General features: G+C 41.9%; 1 pseudogene; it reads right to left on the minus strand.

The window, feature by feature from the left end:
- Nucleotides 1-1664: 1664 nt before the first annotated feature.
- On the minus strand, nucleotides 1665-1804 carry LOC114625222 (annotated as a pseudogene).
- Nucleotides 1805-18925: the final 17121 nt, after the last annotated feature.

Raw genomic sequence — 18925 nt, forward strand, 5'->3', positions numbered from 1 at the left:
GAAAAACTCTCATTATGGAAGCTGCAACGTGTTACAGTATGTCCCACAGTATACTCTTTTGTACACACTTCTTTGCTTGCAAATGTTCATTGCAATGAGTCATTGGTCTGGTTCAAGGCCTCTGGCTTCTGCTACTCTATCATTATTGGGTCCTCACTGGGACTCCTCTTGAATATTCTGTTGTTGCCCTGTGTCACGGAGATCCTGTAGTTTTGGATCTGTAGGACTGGCCTCTCCATGAATTCCAGTAGTTCATGGATGGAATAAATGCTGTGGTTGGTGAGTTCAAAGCCCTGGATATGGGCCTGAGAGGTATCTGAGCTAGTGAGCTCTCAGGACCCCACATCTTTGGGGTGGGCTCATTTGAAAGCCCTACATTCAGGGCTAGCCCTCCTGATTGCTGCAGCACTGAGGGACAGGGACAGCCTTCCTGTACTGATGACCTTGGGGCCATCTCTCCTGCCTGCCATGGGTGGCAAGGGGCAAGGGGTGGCATCTCTCCCTCACCCATGTCACTGAATGGCATACAAGTGGTGGGGACAAGCTCTTCCATGCTCATGCCCTCTGTCCGGCTTGCCCTCACCCCAGCTACCTGGGTAACTTCTACTGAACCCAGTGGGGAGGTGAAGGAGCTGCTCTTCTGAGTGCTGCAGCTGCTGAGGGTCAGGGACAAGTCTCCTGTTCTCATGACTACAGGGACAGGTCTCCTACCTACTGCAGGTGGTGAGGGATGAAGCAGAGGATGGTATCTCTCCCTTGTCCATACCACTGCATGGGAAATGAGTGGTAGGGCCAGTTCTCCCAGGCTAGTACCCTCTGGTCAGCTCACCTACAACTCCTGCAGTCTGTGAGGTCATCTTTCCCAAGTGTTATGGTTGGCGACAGGTGGGGTAAGCTCTCCCACTCTCATGCCCCTGGGGACAACTCTCACATGATGCCCAGGTAAGGGGTGGAGCTAGTTCTGCACAGCCCTCAGTCATCACCATGTCCCTGGATGGCAGTCCAGAGCAGAAATGTTCACCTGGCCTTTGGTAGTAAGAGACTCCTGCTGCTGCAGGGCCACACACCCAGATGTGGTCCCCAGTGGCGGCACAGGCCAATACCCCACCATGACCCCAGGTGAGATCACCCAGATTCTCACGTCAGGCTGTTCCTCACTACCTTTGAGTCTTTAGTTCTGCCTCTCTACACTGAGATTACATTCTTCTGTTTCTCTTTCTCTTCCATTTCTCCATCACTTACTTGTTCCTCTTAGTGGTACCCGGGGTCTCTGAGTGTTTGGTCTCAGGAGGGCTATGTCTCCCTTGTATATTATGGTACCAGACAATGATCATCTTGGACATGGTCTATCTCCCTACCTCAGGCCTATGCAACACCAGACTGGTGGTCATTGCAGGCTGGCTCCCTGTCTGGGTCCCATGACATCAGTTTAAAGATTGTTTTTCACCTGGCCTGCTTGAGTAGCCCCATACAAGGGTCATTTATTTCGGGCTCATTCCCACCTGGGACTGTGATCCCAGGTCGTGTTCTTCTTGTATCCAGCTTGCTCCCTTTCCTGGGGGCATAGTGCCAGCACCATACTAGTTGTTGTCTCAGACTACCTTCCTGTCTGGGCTCCCTGGTGCTGAACAAGTGGTCCGTTCAGTCTAACGTGTCTTTCAGGAAATGTTAGGATACTAGTCATCCAGTTGTTCATAGGTCAGAATACTGAGCTACTGAGCTTAAAAATAGCCTCTCTCCTCTCTGCTACAAACTGATGCACACATGACCCCACAGCCAGACCAGCAAGGCCTCTAGGGGTAGCACATTTCATCAGTTTCAATGAGTGTAGTTAGGCTGGAAGCCTGCTGAGAGCTGCCTCCTAATAAACCTGCCTTTATCTACTTTTAATCTGGTCTAATCTGGCCTATACCTGTGACACTGAAGAAAACAAAAAGCCTATCAGGTTGGTGCCAAAATCCGGGGGTGGGATTGAACCCCTAACTCCCTGGGCCAGGCCCCTGGTCACTTGGGGATCACTCCTCTCCTTCTACCTTCCTCTTCACCTGATATGATCAACTTTTGACTCAGGGTAAATCACCATTTTCCAGCCACAGTCCAAGAGGTACCAGATCCAGGACCCCCGGGATCCCCTGTCAAGCTTCAGCCATGCCAGGGCAAGCTTGTCCATTCTGGAACAAAGACATGCCTTTGGATTCAGAGATGATCTTTCCATGGTTTCCTCACCTCACCCCCTGTCCCCAGACAACCCCTCCCGCACTGTTTGACCCCAGGCTATTACTTGGGGCGCTGAGTCATAGTTCTCGGATGTCTGTAAAAGGATGGGAGATGAGCAAGGGGAGTCTAAACCTGACTCTCAGTCTCTCCTAGGGTACCTGCTACAAAATTTATCCAAATTGGGACTGTCCCAGACTTTAAACCCCAAACGCCTTTGTTCTAGGTCCTGGCTTTATTAATTGGCCGCCAGAGAGCGCTCTTGATGTTAAATCATCCTCATGATTTAAAAATTTCTGCTGATAGGTGGGCAAATGGTCTGAACGCCAGTCAGTCCAGGATTTTTCAGGAACAGCAGTCTTATCCCTCCCTCCGTAGACAATATTCTATGGTTCAGGTCTTACAAGCAAGGATGGTCATGCCAGCAAACCCCTTTGCCTCCAAGGAACCTGAGCCTCCTACTTTGACAGACCCCCGACTATTTCTGCCCCCTTTTCACTGCAAAAGACCAACCTGTTCCAGCTCCCATGGCTATTCCCAACCAGGCTGCTAACCTAATCCTCCTAAGGTATGTACGGATCATTTGTCTGCAAATTTGATTCCAAATTCCAGAGTCTAATTCTTCAGGCTGCTATGTCCTCCACACGGCTCTGGCTCTTACAAGCCACCCCCTTTCCTTTCAGTTTGCCTGAGTTCAGGTAAAGCTCCAGCAGCCCCCTTTCTCCTGGTAGGCCCCCTTTCTCCTCACTCATCAGGCAAGGCCACGCTCATTCCCATGCAGCCCCAGGAACTCCGCACAGTCCAGCCTGGGCTGGCCGGGAGTCCTTATTGCTCATGCGTTGAGCACATCAATCTCTTCAACACTCCTTAATAACTGGTCACTCCTGTCTCTCCAGGGACTACTGCTTCCTTAATCCTCAATCCTATGCCTGGGCCACAGCGACCTTTTTCCCTTAGGCCCATCAAGGGCTACGGTGACCATCCCCACAGACCTTCCTCCGTTCCATCGCTGTGGGTCCTAAAACTTGTTCCAGCCGTACCACTCCAACAGTCTCACCTCCTCCTCACATGGCTTTAAAAAGCCTCCTCCTTACATCACAACACGGTGCTCCTCCTCCCTTTCTAAAATGAAATTCTCCATTCTTTGTTAACACAACTTATGACCTCGTGATAACAGCTCCCTCTGTCAAGGTCTTTGACATTTTCCTAACTTATTAACCGTTTCCTGTCCTGACACTGCCTGCTGCTTAAATCATACAAACTTATTATAAACTGTTAAAAATAATGAAAACATACAAATTAATTATCATTTACCTCATAAATAATCATACATATATGAAATATATATGAAATATATATTATATGAACACATATATGTTATATATGTGAACATATATATGAATATATATATATATATATATATATATATATATATATATATATATATGGAATATATATGTTCATAATTATACTTATAGTCATAATTAATGACCAAATAAGCTTTACTTAGCCTTCATACATGGTCAAAAACTGAGCCCTGGGCTAACACTCTTGGGTGGGCTGCAGAAATGTAGAGACAAGGGCTGATGACATTTTAGCTCAGAGTTGTCTACAAACAGGTGGGGAAGTTTTCTCTGTGCAGGTGGGATTCAGGGAAGGAGGACAAATTAATTAAACAAAAAAAATTAGCTAAAAACAAGCAACATTTCTATTTGGATATTAGATTGATAGATGATAGATAGATAGATAGATAGATAGATGATAGATAGATAGATGATAGATAGATAGATAGATAGATAGATGGTCCTCATATACTTCAGAGACTTGCTGAATACAGCATTTAAGATGTTTAAACTTACCATGACAGACAGAGATTCCCAAATCCTAACAGTGAGTTCCCCCAAAACCCCTGCCAAGGTCTCCAAGAAGATATGGACACAACAACTGCACCTGGATTGTGTTTCAGTAACCACTGAGGGGGGGAAAACAGCCCTAATGCTTCACCTGCTGCCAGAGCCTAGCATTGTTTAAGACAAGGTTACCTCTTCCATGTTCTTCCTCCAGAGAAAAAGTTTCTTCATCTTCTAGGCCTAATGGCCAAAGACTGCTTCTGCCTGTGGAGCCTTTGACATCACAGGAACTTGGTGGGGGTGGCCATCTAGGTAATAGGTAAATCTTTTTAATTTTAATTGATATTTAGGCCATTTGGATTATACTTCTTGCTTACTCAGGTAAAATATATCCTTCTCAGGTCTCTGAGGAGTTTGTAGACTAGATTAGTAAATGAAGCAACATTTACCATTCCTTGATCCAAAAGAACTTACTTTACAATGACTACTCCCAATGATCAACCACCTATGTTTTACGGTAAATAGTTGGATAGGGCAAATGTAAAGTTTAGAATTTATATAAGATCTAAGGATATGAAAGATTCTAAGAAAACACTTGAAGACCTAAAAACCAGTTTGAGGATGCAAGACAATGTTTAAGGTCCAGGAAGATGTTATATGGTTGATAGATACAAGTTATAAAGGTTAGAGGATGTGAGAAACTTACATGACCATAGGAAAGTGATTTACAGTATAGGAAAGGAGGGAAAAATGCTTCAGATTTTCCTCCTCACTACGCTACTGTTGGATTGAGATGTCAAAGTTCAGAGCTTGAATATTTTTTTTTAAAGATGGTTATACTAACATATATAAATTTTATCTCTTTTTGTTACCTTAAAACTATTCTTACAAGCTTCAGTGGCCCTATAAAACTAGAGGGCCCTTGACCTCCCCAGGACTGATAAGGGTGACACCTACATGTTCCTGGGAAAAGGTACAGTTACTAGTAATGAGTCTGGCTTGGTGGAGACGTACCAACTCTCCAACTACAACGTGTATCATTGTATCACTCTACAACTTGTCTGAGGAACTCTACAAATACAACCAGGATACATCTCCATTCCATTCTTCCTGACAGCTTTCATTCTTCACGGGGCTCGCCCGGTTCCTAGGACCGATGGTATTAATCTATTATTTTTCTCCTACCACTCTGCCTTCTTCTCGTCCTCCAGGAATGGATTCATGAGGATGCATCTGCACCCATACGTCCACTGAGCACAACCCACCTACTTCCAATTCTCCCACTCTGTGCTCTCCCTCTTCATCAGGAAGTAGCCAGATCTGTATCAGCGTCCAGATACCCAAAGGGTTCAGGATTTTAGGCTGTAACCTCTGTTCATCCCCTGCACAAGCTGGGAAACCCCATCTGGCCTTCTTCCCCCAAACCCATCAGCCTTGAAAAACCTCTCCTGACTGCTTGGAGAAAACTCTGGGCTAACATGTCACTCCTCATCTCCTTGTTTCCGGCAACCCACCCAAGAATGCCTACCTAGGGGCTCAGGTTTTGACCATGTATGGACACAGTCACAGGTCCTAGCTGACACGTCATCGCTCCTGGCCTAGACCCATAAGTTGCTTTGCTTTAGCCTGGATCTGTAACTTCACTGACCTTCCCCTGTGAGACTGATGAACTCACCTGAGAACTGCCTCCTAAAATATTCACCTTTATCTACTTTTAATCTGATCTCATCTGGCCTGTATCTGCATCACTGAGGGAGATGGAAAAGCTTATCAACTGTTACTTATAAAGGTTTTCCCTTCAAGGTTTATTTGTGTGATACCGATTCTTCTATACAGTGTAATTTTAAGTGTTTTATTATCTTTCTATCTAAAATCTTTAGAAACATTCTAAACTTTGCAATTTGATGATCTCCTGTCTTTCAACTTATGAATTTAATCTACCTAATCCGCTGCAATTATTGATATTACTTGCTTGTTTTATCTTCTTTGGTACTGATTTCCCCTTGTATTCTTTTTTTTTCTGGATAGACCACCTGTCTTGAAGATCCCCTCTAACATTCTGTAGTATTATAAAGTAGATAAAAGCAAATGAAGGTGTAGTTATGCTATTCCCTTCATAGCAATCACTGTGTATGTGAGAGGTTAGGCATGACTGCCTGAGCTTATTTCCCACCCCCATGGGGTCTCATTTCTTTCTTTTTTCTTTCTTTATTTTTTAACACTCCAGATTTTATTACCTCCCCACCCCTCTCCACCCTCCGACTGTTCCACATCCCATACATCCAACTCCCACCCTGTCTCCACAAGGCTGTTCCGGCCCCCCACACCCCACCCCACCTGACCTCTAAACTCCCTGGAGCCTCCAGTCTCTTGATAGTTAGGTGCATCTTCTCTGATTGAACATAGACCCAGCAGTCCTCTGCTGTATATGTGTTGGGGGCCTCATATCAGCTGGTACGTGCTTCCTTTTTGGTGGTCCAGTGTCTGAAGGATCTCGGGGGTCCAGATTAATTGAGACTTCTGGTCCTCCTACAGGGTTGCCCTCCTCCTCAGCTTTTTCCAGCCTTTCCCTGATTCAACCAGAGGTGTCAGCATCTTCTGTCCATGGGTTGGGTATAAATATCTTCATCTGACTCTTTCCTCTGCTTGTTGGGTCTTCTGGAGGGCAGTCATGATAGGTCCCTTTTTGAGAGTGCTCCACAGCCTCAGTAATAGTGTCAGGCTTTGGGACCTCCCGTTGAGCTGGATCCCACTTTGGGCCTATCTATTGCCGGGCCTTCTTTTCCTCAGGCTCCTCTCCATTTCCATCCCCGTAGTTCTTTCAAACAGGAACAATTATGGGTCAGAGTTTTGACTGTGGAATGGCAATCCTTATTTTTAAAGGATGGATTTCATTTGAATAACCAAATAAGTAAAGATTAACATTAGGGAGCAAGGTTAGAGAAATGTAATGTGGAGGATGTTTGTGCATCGGAAGCAATAACTCAATTGGAAGACAAGAAAGATGTTAGGATGTGGTTACTAGAACAGAAAGACTTACTGTCTAGAAGAGAGTGGAAAGAGAAGAAGACTTGTCCCGTAAAGACAGTGTAAATAAGATGGAAGGGGGATAATAAAGTCTGGGCTGGCAGGTGATTATTACAAAAACTGTAAGAAATAGAACAAACATATATTGTAGATATCCATACCAAAGGCTGTAGACATAGCTTGAGATACAGCAGAAGACACTCCAATAATGTCAACAACAGTCAGTACAAGACTCTTATATCTGGTATCACTTCAATATGGTAGAAATAGGTCTGAAGAGAATTACTCATAGAACCCATGAGTGTAGACAGCAAGGGTGTTACCCCTCAGCCACCAAAATCCTGTTTTCACAGGATGGTGACACTTTTTTTTTTTAACTGTAAATCTCTATTTCTATTTCTCTTCATTATTTCCCCCTTCTATGTCTTTTTTTCTTTTTCTTTTATTTTTTTTGAACATGAGATGCTTTTTTATAGCATGTTTTACAAGGGGAGAGGGTAAGAGGGGCCAGGTGGTGGAAAAGTACAGAATCTTCTTGGCCTCTGCCTTGAAACATGTCATGGTCTATACAGTACACTGCCTTGAATTATGATCTACCTGCTATTCTTCAGAAGATATGGTACACTGCTTGAGTTATGGTCTCCCTGCTATTCTTCAGAAGATATGGTACACTGCTTTGAGTCTATCTGCAGTTGCCAAGCAGGATCTTGCAGTTGCCAAGCTTCAGGGGACATTGTGCAGGTAGGGAAAGGTAGGGGGTGAGGGTAAGGGCGAGGGTCCTGGCTTCTGCTTCTGGCATCTCCCCCTTCTCTGTTTAGTTAGAGAAGGCGTCTTATGATCAATCCCAACTATGTGAGTTTTGAATTTGGATGTCTAATTATGGGGGGTCTTAGACAAGTTCACAACCCCATAACATTGATGTGAGACGAGTCACATCGATGGTCGAAGGCTTTAGGCTGTCGACGATGGGCAATGTCAAGGGACCCCGAGGTGGGTGAAAGGAGGGTGAGAGCCCTGTCTTAGGCCATGTAGGCTGCACCCACTCCCAGCACCACACACTCATGAGTGGGAATGACATCCAAGCAGCTGCCATGTGCCAGCAATTCCAAACACTGCCTGTCTGTGGACTTCTGTGGAATGACCCACCTTCTCTAAAATATTTATTTGACGCCTCAGAAAATACTCAACTGCCCAGCACTGTGTGTAGTTTTCATAAGTGTAAGAGCAAAGGCCATCTTAAAAATAATGTTTTGGAAAATATCTATAATTTTAGGAGAAAGGAATAGGAGAAAGAGCCCACTTTATGAGAAAAGAGACTGACTCGCCTTTATTTACACGTGGACAGAGGAAATGGCCTTTCATGGTGATAAGAGTCAGTCAGGCACTTGTTCATGGCCTCTTCTGTTAAAACCAAATTTATAAGCAGGAAGACATAATGACTAAAAATTTACAAGAATTATGAGACAAGAATTGAGTGGTGTGTTCTACAGCTTTTATGTCTTCTATCTCTAATAAATCTATACTGCCCAATTGCTACTCTTGTCCCTGGGAACTGAGTAATGTTGCTATGATACCTCCCCTGAATTAGCAAGCTGAATGGGGGAACTTAATGTTGCTCTGCTGTCAGCAGGGGTCGAAACAGCAAACACACAGTTCCCTTCCATAAAAAGTTTCCCCACTCTAGTCTAATGCCTTCCAAAAGGAAAAATGTGCTGTGAAGGCCAGAATTCATGTCACAGCAGGCACCCCAGGCTGCATTCAGTTTTGCCAACTCCATATAGAAGGTCACAGTACAAAGAAAGTTGAGAGTTTCTGAGATGCTCAACTGGCAAACTCTTCTTTGTAAAGCTGTTAGGATTTTCAAAGCCTCCGATGAGTACACAGAAAGCAGAGGTAGACAGAATGATCAATAAATTAGCTAGATGACCAAGACACCTTCAGACATGTAAAGACTTAGTATGCAAATACATTTTCATCTTGAATCATAAATCAAAATGCTCACTTGATTTTAATGTAATGAAATACACAAACCTTAAGGAGCTGTAATTTATTACATTCCTGAACTTTGTTTTGGGATACATTTTGTGGGATACATGCAGGCAATATAAAATCTTTTAGTTGAGCTCATTGCTGTTGAACTTGAAGGCTGTGATTTTAATTTTTTTAGTATGTCCTTGCATTTTTAAAAGTTCTTTTATATACACGTTACTTTCTTTATTGATATTTTGACTTGGACAGATTGCTTTTTTTTCCCAATGCACAGATCTCCTATCTGTGAAGAAACACTTGAATCCATCTTATGGTTACTACCCATTTCAAGGGAATAAAGAAAATATATTGCACTGTTCAATCCCTAGTATTCAGAAAATATACAGGAAGCAGGATCGTGTAGTGTTTAGGACTTCAGGCTCCTGATTAGGGTATTCTGAGTTCACGTTCTAATTCTCCTACAGATTAGCTATGCCATCCTATTTCCTAGTAAAATCTAGTAAAAACAATAAGAAAAACATTTTTGAGATAAAGACCATATTTATAGAGTACATTTAAGATTTTCAAATTTGTAGGGGCAGAAACAGATTCAGAGAAATTTTGGCCTTTTATTTATCTGCTTGCTTTTTAAAAATTCACATTACATCCTGATCACTGTCTACTTCTCCCAGTCCCCCTCCCACAGTCCCTTGCCTCTCCTCTGAGAGAGTGGAGGCCCCCCCCCACCCCCTTGGTATCCCTATCAACCTAGTATATCAAGTATCTGCAGGGCTAGGTGCTTCTCCCACCGAGGCCAGACAAGACAGGCTAGTTAGGGGAATGGATTCCACAGACAGGCAATAGCTTTAAGGATAGCCCTTGCTCCAGTTGTTTGGGACCCACATGAAAACCAAGCTACACATCTGCTACATATGTGCATGGGGCCTAGGTCCAGTCCATGTATGCTCTTTGGTTGGTGGTTCAGTCTCCGAGATTCTCCAAGGGTCCAGGTTAGTTGACAATTGGTCTTCCTGTGGAGTTCCTATCCTTTTCAAGGTCCTCAATCCTTTCCCCAACTCTTCCATAAAAAAGGGCCCAGCCTTCATCCAATGTTTGACTGAGAGTCTCTATACCTGTCTTAATCAACTCCTAGGTGGAGCCTCTCAGAGGTCACTCATGCTAAGCTTCTGTCTGTTAGCATAATTGAGTATCATTGATAGTATTAGGGGTTATATGTACTTACTAATCAGTGGATATTAGCCAAAATCAGAATACCCAGGAAACAATCCACAGAACTCAAGATGGTTAACAAGCCGAGGGGCCCAAGTGAAGATGCTTTAATCCCACTTGGGAGGGAGAAGAAAGCAATCCTAGGGAGCAAAGGGAGGGAGGGACCTGGGTGGGAGAAGGGGCAGGGAGAGGAAAAGGGGAACATGATTAGGTATTGAGGGAAGAACAGGAATGAAGCCCTGAGGACCAGCAGAATGAATGGAAACAGGCAACCTGGGGAGGTAGGAGGTAGGGTAACCCTCTAGAATGTACCAGAAACCTGGGAGATGACAGACTCTCAGGACTCAAAGAGAGGGACCTTAGATGAAATGCCCTATAGCGGGGAGAGGGAACTTACAGAATCCACCTCCAGTAGAAAGACAGGGCATCAAGTGGAGGGATAGGGTTGCCATCCCTCAGTCAAAAACTGAACCAGAGTTGTTTCTGTCTAAAAGAACTGCAGAGACAAAAACGAAAAAGATCCTGAGGGAAAGGAGGTCCAGTGACAGGCTCAAATTGGGATTCATCTCAAGGGGAGGCTCCAAGGGCTGACACTGTTACTGATGCTATGGAGTGCTTATAGACAGGAGCCTAGCATGGCTGCCCTCTGACAGGCCCAACAAGCAGCTGACTCAGACAGATGCAGATACTTACACCCAACCAATGGACTGAAGTCGGGTACCCCTCTGGTTGAATTCAGCGAAAAGCTTGAAGATGCTGAGGAAGAGGGCAACCCCATAGGAAGACCAGCAGTCTCAACTAACCTGAACCCCCAAATCTCTCAGACACTGAGTCACCAACCAAGCAGCATATACTAGCTGATATGAGGCCCCTGACACATATACAGCAGAGGACTGTCTGGTCTGGCCTCAGTGAGAGAAGATGCACCTAACTCTTGAGAGACTTGAGGCCCCTTAGAATAAAACATACATTATTATTTGGGGGAACACAAACTTTAGGAATCTTCCCATTTCTTTTCACATCACACAAAGCCTTTCCAAGAGTCTGGGAGTGGACATCAAGTTCCTCAAAACCACTCATAGCGTTTCTTTTTTAAATCATTATTTCCAAAAGACAAAGGCTTGTACAGAATGATAAGAAAAAAACAAAGTATGAATCATAAGCATATCCAAATCATATGATGAAGTAAAGAAATATAAATGACAAACATGAGAAAATATGACAGCTCATCAAAAATAAAATGAATTGGAAGTCAAGGAATAATATCTAAATTTCCTGGTATCACAATGAAAAAGAAGTTAAAAATTCATGTTGAACTAAATAGGCACTTCACTGAATTACTGATAGAAAAATCACTATACACAAGTTTAATTTTAAAAAGAAGTTCAGTTAAGTGTATTGAAAGCCTTACAGTATTCATTACTTTTAAACTAATGACAACCAGGCATTTATATTTAACATTTTTATACTACTACTTTTTACTAATTGCCCAAAACATTTGTACTAATTGTATAGGACCGAGATGCAGAAATATCACCACTTATTAATCAATGCTACTATTTGTCCTATGCTAGTAATTAGAGAAATATATATTCTAATAATTATAGTTAGAAATCCAGTAAACAGTTTTCTACATGAACCGTTGGCACCCAACTTCATTTCAGATATTGAAATCTCAGTGTCTTCCTTTCTAGTCTATCTGCAAAGGTAATATATGCATAATTTTCTTAAAATTTAGGATACTCTGAATCTTCTCCTTTCTCAATATAATAATCATTTAAAATACTTTGTTAAAATATACCAAGAAGTATAAAAATATTAATAAAATACCTATGTAAACACTCACTCAAACATGATTTTAATAACTTTTTAGCCATTTATTAATTTCATGCATTATAATTATCTTAAATGATAGATTATTTTCCATTTTCAGTGTTACTAATTATTACTTGCTCTTTTCTTACTAAGCTCTTTATTTCATTCTACTATTTTACTTTGAAAACTTTCAAATATACATAGAAGTGAGAATGCATTCATTACTAAGACTTGGTAACAATTAAATATCAAGTGATTTGACTATAATTGATTCTTGGGCCCCATTTTGGCCCTGGTTTGGGCCTTGTGGACAAACCAGAGCCTGGCTCGAGTTTCTAAGGCCTTGTGGGAGAGCTTAAGCCTGGCTCGAGTTTTGAGACCTGTTTCAGTCACTTTCATACCCCTGGTGACTCAGCAAGACCTGTTTGGCCCTGCCTCTGCCCTGCCAGTGTTAATATAGAGCTTTGCCATTAGCCCTGTCAATCACCCCATACCCTCTGTCACCCTTCCCCTCCTCCTACGTCATCTCACCCCACCAAAAATCCCCCTCCCTGTGCTCCAAGTTTATATAAGCAAGAGGCTGATGCAAGAGATTTGAGTTCCTGCTTCGACAAGACTCCTGACCGTGTGTTTCTTTTGAGCTGTCAGCACTCACCATCCTGCTCAGCCCTGGAGAAGAGGCCTGGCGGGAGCGGGACCTCTCTCCTCTTGCCTGGACCTGCCAGTAAGGAGCAGACAACTGATCACATTGATCACTTGCTCTCTCTTGTTAAGTTTCATTAACAAAAAAAATACCTTTGAGTACTCTAAGCTTCTATCATTAGTTGTTATTAGTACTTCATCACTTCTATTAGTTGTTGGGGGATGTTTTTGTGCACAGTGTATTTAAATGCTGTTTTCTGTACCTGGAGATCTGCTTGCAGTCCAAACTTTGGTATTATCATTATTATGAACATTTCCTGACTCAGTATTTTGTAAAACAATATTCTCCAGCATCTTCTGATTGGTCAGTAAGGAGAATAAGACAAGACTTCTGGTCCCAGAGATCCAGAGAGAGGGTCTGAAGTGGGCCATAGGAAGTCTCCTTGAGGGCATAAATAAAGAAAGTGTCAGAGTGAGGCTAAGATGGCAGGTGATTCCATGTGGCTCAGAGGTGGCTGGGAAGTAGTTCAGGGCATCAGAGTTGGCTTAGAATAGCTCAGAATCTGCCTCGCTTAGTGCCAGAAGCTTCTTAATACATATGCCAAATCTCTGTGTCATTGTTTCAGAGCAAGGGCGTGTGTAGAAAAGTCCTGTACTTTTACAATTAATTTTCACTGAGTAGATTCTTCTCCATGGTTCCACAAAATAAACCTGCCCAGCAGAACACTACTCTTATTGGGAATTTTCTTCTTATATATCTGTTTCTTTCATCACAAGGGAATTCAAAAACAAAAAGTGAAGGAGTTCAGCTGAAAATGGCAATGATATGTACTAACCATCCAACCACCAAACAAAACCATAAGGGATTGGGTGGGGGAGGTCACAAAAAAGGGGGTAAAGCAGTCCAGTTTTCTAGGCCTGGTGAACTTTTGCAGAATATTTGATCACACTGTGAACCCTAAGAGTGTGCTATTTACTGGAAAAAAAATCTGTTTCTAGTTATGGTGTGTCTCAGCCCTCAGCACACACCTTTAATCCCTCTGACTGGAATACAGACAAACCCTTAGTACATACCTTTAGCAGCAAACAATGAAGGTAAAGTTAGTTTGGAGAAAGAAGCGCCCGTGTTTGAAAGTGATATCTAATTGCGTGGCAGACAAAGTGATGAATCAGAGAAAGATTTGACAGAAGAGGATATATCCAACTCTCATGAGAAGAGAGAGAAGAAAGGGAGGCTACGTAAGGGACAGTAAGGAGAAGGGAGGCAGTTTTACAGGGAGAGTTTTACAGAGACAGGTTGAAGAGAGAACAAGCTAGCCACAGGTGAGACAGAATGAGTCAGAGATTGAGAGCGGCCAGAAGATTAGAATAGATTGCCAAAGTTAGTATGAGGCAAAACAGAGCAAAAAGTCAGAGCCAGAGAAAGAAGCCAGCTTGAATTAGTCAGCTTGGAGAGGTGTTTCAGCCAGAACAGCTGAGTTGAATCAGCCAGCCGGAGCTCAGAAAAAAACTAAAAAGGGTGAGTTTCTTCCGAAGTAAGTTTCAGAGGATGAAAACATTCTAGGCCTAGGACAGATTGTGTAGAGGATAGAAGCTACAGGCTTAGGCCTAGGTCAGCAGATTGAAGTAGTCGTCTACACGAAGGCAATTTCTAAAAGAGAATAAAAAATACTTTTAGAGTGAACTGGTACTTTGCTCATTTGTTACTTTGTGAATAGATTTAAGGGTCAGAAAGTGATGGAGTCTCCCTCTCCCTCTCCCTCTCCCTCTCCCTCTCCCTCTCCCTCTCCCTCCCCCTCCCCCTCCCCCTCCCCCCCTTTCTCTCTCTCTCTGCTTGTTTTATAGCAGTGAGCACATTTGTGGGAGTTTACATTCATGTGTTTGCATATGAAGACTTGAAGTTGATGTCAGCAATCATTTTTGATTGCTCATTTACCTTATTGATTGAGACAGTGTCTCTTAATCAAATACAGACCTCCCCAGTAAGGCTACTTTTGCTATCCAGCTTTTTCTGGATAGCTCTGTCTCAGCCTGCCAAGGCTAGAATTATAGAAAAGTCACCTCACCCACTTGACATTTACCTGGGTTTCTGGGTATCTGAACCCTGCTCCTCAAGCTTGTGCAGTAGTCAGTTTAACTTCTGAGCCATCTCTCCAGTCCTAGGAAGAATATTTTATGAGCTCCTTTTGCACATTTTAAGCTTCTTTTAAAATTCTGTACCAGTCCAGCCTTATTGCCTGGAGAGCAAAATACTTCACTTAAACAAGAGGTTGGGGGTGGCTCTCAAAACACCTTCTTTTCAGCATTGATCCAAGAAAGCTAGAAACAAATGAATCCCTTGCCACTGAAGGGCTAGAAGAGGAGAATTTCGAAACTTGTGCAGAGAAGTTTGTAGGGGACTCTAAAGGATTGTGATTTTCAACTTTTTCTTAACTCTGGAGCCTGTTGCTAAAATAAAAGTTGATAACCGTGTGGTAGAAATGGTTGGAAAATATTGAAAATAGATTTTTTTCATACAATATATTCTGAACAGTTTCCCCTTTCCTAGTCCTTCCTGGGCCCTTCCCAATTTCCCAGCCTCACAAATCAACACCTTTTCTTTCTATCACTAGAATATATATAAACAGGCATCTAAAAATACATTTTTAATAATAATAGAATAAACTAAGATAAAATAAAAACAAACAGCAAAATAGGACAAAACAAACAGAGGGAAAAAATATCCAAAGGAAACGGACAAGAAACACGCAGAAGACACAGAGATATATATGTTCCCCCACACAGAAATCCCATAAGAACACAAAATTGGAAACCACAATACAGGCACAAAGGACCAGTAATGTTAAAAAGTAAACAAACAAACAAGCAAATGCTCTGACAAAGCATTATGAGACAAAGAACTTCAAAATATTGCCATTGAGTTTGTCTTTTACTGTTCATCTGCTGCTGGGCACAGAACCTGCCCTGAAGAGTGATTTTTGCAGGCAAAACACCAATGCACATTTAAAAAAGGAAAAAAAAAAAAGAGCCATTGGTTTGCATACCATTGAGACTCTACTGGAGAAAACTGTTTTCATCTGTGAAAAGTTATCATTCGGAGATACTTTCTGGGTTAGGGATGGGAACTTATATCCACTTCTGCTCTCAGCCAGGGAATCTTGATGGCCCTGTGCATGTTGCCACAGTCTCTGTGAATTTATTGGTGTGTTGGTCCTGTTATGTTTAGAGGGCCTTGTTTGTTTGTTCTCCATCCCCTCTGTCTCTTAGATGTCTTTCTGCCTCCACTTCTTCAGGGTTTTCTGAGCCTTGGAGCAAGGGATAGAAACAACCCTTTTAGGACTGAGTTTTCCAAGGTCTCATAAAACTTCAGCATATTGATCATTAATTAGCAATTAGTAGAAAATCCTTAACATGTGTATTAAATCTGTGTTCTGCTCAATACTTTGTTTTACTGCAATCTGTGTCCTTAAAGAGTCTTCATTGGCCAGTATTTGGAAGCTATTTGACTATTATAAATGCAATCTGTGTTTATTATAAAGAACTTGAAACTGAAAGAAAAAAATCACATTGCATAGCCATAACTCTCTCTAACCATTTATATATACAAGCCTATCAGCATATGTTTGCTTTCAAAGCCTTGACGATAGTTTCAGAAACATAATTTTGGGTCTCTTCTTATTTGAAACTTTATTATTAAGATAGCACAAGCTTTAAGATATAGATTTGCACTATTAGTGGTGATTTCCTCTCTCTAGTGCTATATACATAGAATTCTCCAATTACTGTCTTAATGGGCCAAATGTCTTTGTATATACTTAAGGATAGCTTACCAGGTTAAAAACAAGACCTGTTCTTTTTTAAATATTATATGACAAAATGAATTATCTAAGATCCATACATATCTGTATACTCAAAGGCTCTATGAGGGGACCAATGATAAAAGGTGAGCTTTTCATTGGTTTGGTGGGTGACAGAGATGAAAGTGAGGTAACCGAGTAGGAGGAAAATGTCCAGTATCTCTGCTTGTTTCTTTGCCTGTCCCACAGGATAGATGGCTTGTAAATCTAGCTGCTTAGAACAGGATTCGAGCAAGTTTTGTCTCGCAGTGGCAAAGAAGTAAATATTTTAGATTTAACAGACTGTATAGTCAGGTAACTAACAATTTAACTTTGTCATTGTGAAGAGGAAGTAGCTATAGATGACATAGACAAATAGGCTTAGGTGTGTTCCACATAAATCTTTATCCATAAAATGGAAAAGTAGGCTGGGTTTAACCGGGAGCTACAGTTTGCTGACCCATGACTCCTAGTCCAAGATATAAAATGGGGACAGGGCTCACCAGCAGTCAGGTTATTCTGGTTAAAAAGGTTGTACAAATTGATTTTATGTCCTGTAACCTTACTGAATTCATTTATTACTCAAAACAGGACTGCTTTCTCTTGTATTAGATTGCTCTGTCTGCTTAACCCTTTCTGGTCTTTTAAACTACTGAGAGAGTCCACTAATGGGGCACGTCATCTTTTCTCTTCCTTCACCATTTATAGATTGGTCATTGCTCTGGGACAGGTGCTTAAACCTGTATGCAGGTTTCCATGTGGGGAGCAAGTAACCATGCATAGGCTTGAATCTCTTCCTCTTTTTCAGAATCCATTGCACTTACCAGGCACCTTTCAAGGGTGTTGGGCAAGGCTCAGCTAATAGTAAAGAGGACTGTTTCTTAGCGACTGTTGCAATTTTCCTCTGAGTCAAGCTCATCTGGAGACCTTGGTTTTGTAAAACAATAGAGCACAGAGCATGATTTGGGAAACTTTGGGTCCTGTAATTAAACACCAATTAAAATTGACTTCTACTATTTTTTTTTTCAGGAGCAGTGATTTTTTTTTTTTTTTTTGTATGCCTTTTCATTTGGCAGAATGGCATTTTATACCACAAACAATGGATAAGTTCTTATTTTTATTTATTTTTTTTAAAACACTACTCAAGTGTCTTTCTACATGTGACTGTCATTCAGAGGACAGTACTGAGAGGTGGCAGGAGCCAGATGGCCTAATCTGATTGCAGGATCGGGGCTTTGGGCTGGTCTCCTGGGATCTTCTGAGAGGAAACTAATGAAAAATAGATTAGATTTTTACCAAGTGCAGCTTCAGGTGTCAAATGCTCACACCACGCTGTTTCCTATACTCATTACAATTACTGCCATAAGAATTGATCCACATTCCGAGATTTTAAGTTTCTCTTTGCAATATTAGCAGGAAATAAAGCAAAAAAGGCCACAGATGGCATTATCTGTGCAGCACAGGGAAACACAGATTTCTGTACGGGTGATGCTCCTTTTCCTGCCCAGGCAATCTGTGTGGGGAAGAGCCTTATAAAACCTCATTTTCTTAGTTGGAAAACTCTTAGCATGCAAAGTGGAAGATGGGCCCTGTTCAGAGAGGAGGCTCATCAGTGGAAAATGGCAGAATAATTCATATATCAAAAATGATTTAAGTATTGTGCTTGGATGCATTGTGAGAGGAAATTCACTAACTAATAACACTAGTTAAGAGGGCAAAAACTCAAAAGGGCAAAAGAACCATATTATTACCAGTTAAACATCTTACAAAACATTTTTATATTAAAATATTAGAATGATGCTCTCTCCAAGGGAGTAATTTATAAACTTGAGTAATATGAGAGAGAGAATAGGGAGATTTTTTTTTTCTGGTCTGCCCCCTACATTCTTCAGATGATGATGGAATCGCAAAGGTCAGAGGTTAGTAATGACTGAAATGTGAGCCTTCTGTCTTTGAATCTCTCAGGTCATTCATTGTTCTTTCTTTCCATCATGATGCCTTACCTTGAAGAATAAATGGTTCTGGACTTATTTATCATCTAGAGGTGAACTTTGCAGTAATGGTCTCAGGCAGCATTTTATTACCTCTGTTCTGAAGGGTTCATGTCTTAAGTTATGATCCATGAGACACAAGCTTTTCTGCTTCTGGAAGGGTACTGCTCACTGCATTCGTTCTAAGTTGATTCTAGCCCATGTTCATATTCTAAAGGTCCTGGAAAGTCTTATGTTAAAAAGATTGCTTAGCTACCTGTAGTCTATTGTTTGTGGTAATATTTTTTTTTCCCCGCTATCACATTTTTTTTTCTTTTTGGTGTGTGCTAACCAGATGTTACAGAACTTAATC

This window comes from Grammomys surdaster, unplaced genomic scaffold (assembly GCF_004785775.1).
Source record: "Grammomys surdaster isolate TR1022 unplaced genomic scaffold, NIH_TR_1.0 213, whole genome shotgun sequence".
NCBI lineage: Eukaryota > Metazoa > Chordata > Mammalia > Rodentia > Muridae > Grammomys > Grammomys surdaster.